The sequence below is a fragment of the Anastrepha ludens genome, chromosome 6, assembly GCF_028408465.1.
Source record: "Anastrepha ludens isolate Willacy chromosome 6, idAnaLude1.1, whole genome shotgun sequence".
NCBI classification, from domain to species: domain Eukaryota; kingdom Metazoa; phylum Arthropoda; class Insecta; order Diptera; family Tephritidae; genus Anastrepha; species Anastrepha ludens.
Window position 1 is genome coordinate 46,140,339 of NC_071502.1, and position 3,526 is coordinate 46,143,864.

General features: G+C 32.9%; 1 long non-coding RNA gene across 1 annotated transcript; it reads left to right on the forward strand.

Moving 5' to 3' along the window:
• The first annotated feature begins 890 nt into the window (after positions 1 to 890).
• On the forward strand, positions 891 to 2,259 carry LOC128867348 (uncharacterized). The gene is made up of 5 exons (XR_008454983.1): positions 891 to 932; positions 992 to 1,080; positions 1,135 to 1,202; positions 1,263 to 1,911; positions 1,975 to 2,259. It is a non-coding gene; the product is annotated as an uncharacterized LOC128867348 (long non-coding RNA).
• The last annotated feature ends 1,267 nt before the right edge of the window (positions 2,260 to 3,526 follow it).

Genomic DNA, 3,526 nt, shown 5'->3' on the forward strand with positions numbered 1-3,526 from the left:
CGTAGTCGGCTTGAAACTGTAGGTCCTTCCATTTGTGGAACAACATCAAGACACACACCACAAATAGGGGGAGGAGCTCGGTCAAACACCCAAAAAGGGTGTACGCGCCAATTATATTTATTTTATATTTATATTTAATTGAAATCTTGTCACGAGAAAAACGTACCAAATTTGGCAGATAATTGAATTTCTGTATGTCTTATTCTATTTTTGTATATGTATGTATGCATAACCATACACGATGGAGAGAATAATGAGATGACGTCTGTCGTGGTACCGTTACTTTGCTCTAAGGGCATCATCCTCGATTAGTATGACCAATGTGATCAGCGTGTTTATAGTGATATAAATTATAAATTTTTAAAAAATGAGTTGAATGATTCACTTAGTTATATCTAGATTTACTTTTTATTTATCATCTGGTTGCATTGTCGGCGATTGCGATTATGGTATGTGTTATTTGTCTGTGAAAAAAAAAATTATATGCGAGTATTCATCTCGCCTTTTTAACCATTCTGCCACGCAAATTGACAGACTTTTCACTATTCCTCTTACGAGTATTCCATTTTTCACGCGGAAATAAATACCATACATGGCAATAGCTTTTTACCGCGTTCCTTGCTCCCTCAGCAACGAACAACATGAAACTAAAATCATCAACAAATCTACACATGTGAGGCGAACCCATGATTCAATTATAGAAGGTTAGGTAAGTAAACAGCTTTCTCGCTCCCTCTTGACATATCGGCTCCCTTATTTGAAAACGTGTTGCTTCTTTACAAAAAAAAGTACCTATTTCACAAAAAAATTTTTGAATTGTAGTAAAAACTAAACTTTTGGTGCAAATTATTGGTCGGCAACACCGTTTTCAATTTGACGCTTTGCTTTGTTATTATTCGTTGAAAATCTTTTATCTGTTTGTAAACATTCAAGTAAGTATAATAATAAAAGCTAATTATTTTGTAAATTAATGTCATTTTTCACTATTTAGGTCGATTATGTTTTACATATGGTGATAGTCGATTATTTGGAGTCGGCTTTCTGCTGCAGAAAACCACCGGTTTGTGAATTTTCATACATGTAAGTCCAGATCAGACATTTGTAAAAATTCTTATTAAACTTTTTCATTCATAGGTTTTTATAGCAGCGTTTTTGCAAATATAACAGAGACCACCTTACATACAATACATAAACTACAGTTAGTAAGTTCTTTTAGAATATTTGCTAATAAATTGTAATAAATAAAAAGTTTTTATTTGTAGGACTTCACAGACGAGCAATTGCTGCGGAAGGTGTGTGTTGAAGAGCTAGGTAGCCCAACTATTGTGGTTTTTAGAAACGAAAGCACGTATGCGCGTATTTCTACCATTGTCTCATGTGGTGCTACGGACAATTTCATAGGAGACATGGAGCGTGTTGTGTATGATGGTGCAAATACCTGTTTAACATATGACGGTCATTATGTGCCTAGTACTGCTACCTCTGAAATCAATTTGACTTCCGAACTGGCTGTCCACGTCGATACCTTACCCCGTCTAGAACAATATGCTGTACGTAGATGTATGCGCAACACCTACACGAGCAAGTCCTCGCGCTTTAAGTCTACAATTACAGATAAGTTGTAATGATATATTTGTGAGTTATTTTTAAGTTTTTGGTTTACAGGTTTTTGATTTCTGCCTGAAGTAAGTGCAGCGTTCCAACACCTATACGAGCAAGTGCACCCACATTCCTCATATTTCCACTCCGATTCATTACTGAGACACGTGGTATTGATATACGTAAATTTACAAACCATCACAATTACTAAAAGTGGATTATATTACCAATATGTAAAATTTTTCGATGTATTAGTTTTAGTCTATATTAATACATTTTCCTATTAATATTAGGGACGCAAAGTATATTAAGGTAGACAAATTTTAAACTATAAACTAGTAAATTTGTAATTTTCAATTTTTTTCTTATATTTAGAAATGATCGACTGAACTTCTGCTTTCGCAATGTCTTTACGGTAACATACTACATGTATCTACATGTATTGTTATGCATATTGTTATATATATATATATTATATATAATTGGCGCGTACACCCTTTTTGGGTGTTTGGCCGAGCTCTTCCTCCTATTTGTGGCGTGCGTCTTGATGTTATTCCACAAATGGAGGGACCTACAGTTTCAAGCCGACTCCGAACGGCAGAAAAAAAAACACATACATAAGTAACATCACATAGTTCTGCGTGATCTTGTGTTAGATAAACATCGAAAATATTCTAAATAAATATTACATTTGTTAAACTATAATTTTTCTGTCGTTTTGTTTTAATGTAGATGAAATAACCAATATACTTGTTTTTCTCTTAGTACAGGACTAATTAGTTACTTTACGTACTTTTTTACTACCTTTAGGCAAGAAGGGGAAAACATTTTTCCCTTTTTCCCATCCTTCGTAAATGCAGCCCTAAAATAAGGGAGTGTCAAAGCGCCCTTGTCACTACTTACCTAACCTTCTATAATTGAATCATGAGGCGAACCGAGTTTTCCGATTTTGTATCCCGTCTGTGGTCTGCTTTATTTGTGTGTGACATTTGCTTGCTTTATTTGCATTTTTTTCCCAAGTTTTTTTTCTTTTTTTGCTTCGAGCAGTTGAATCTCTCTCTCGAAAAAGCAGTGTTGCTTAGTTATGGATGAAAAAAATACCCATTTAAAGAAAAGGAAGTTTAAAATTTTTATTAAAATGTCATACTTAAAGTACTTTTTATGCGTTTTTTTATTGTACGCGTTTTTTTAATAAATGTGTTATGGTTATGTATGCTACAATAGACTGCATTGAAAAAAAAACAGAGTTTTAAAAACCCATTATTGTATTTAACCCTCCGTTGGACACCTTTTTGGTATGGCTCTCAGGTCTGGCCTTTTTTGTGCTGTTCGAGGATACTTTTTAGGTTACATCCATAAATCGACAGAAAATTGTAGGAAGTTACCTGGAAGCTCTAGTCGTTAGCTATAATGGAAATATGTCAAATTCACGTACACAGGTGAAAATGTCTGACCAGAGGATTAAAAGTTATGTTAAGAGATTTCCTTTAAGAAAAGGCCGAAAATCACTTTTTTACAATATTTGAGGTTCAAAAAGTTCGTTATGGTTTCTTCAGTATTATCAGGTATTTTTTGTGTTTTTTTTACTTTAATTTCAGCTCTTTGGTTTTAATTCATATTCAGTAAATTGAAAGGCTTTTTAAAATTTATAAAAAGGTTTTAAATGTTAAAAAGAGTGGCTAGAAGAATATTCAATATTGTTGCATAACCTTAAAAGGAGCATTTAATGAAATTTGCACTTTCAAAATATCAAATTTTATAAGATTCAACAAATTTTCAATGGCACTGAAATCGTCTCAGAGTGGTCTTTTTAGCCTTTGTTTAATTACTTTTTTTAACGTACAACTTTGATACCTTCAAATAAAAAAAATATAAAAAATTAAATTTTTTCTCATTTTGGGTATAAAAAAGCCCTAAACTTATTGTG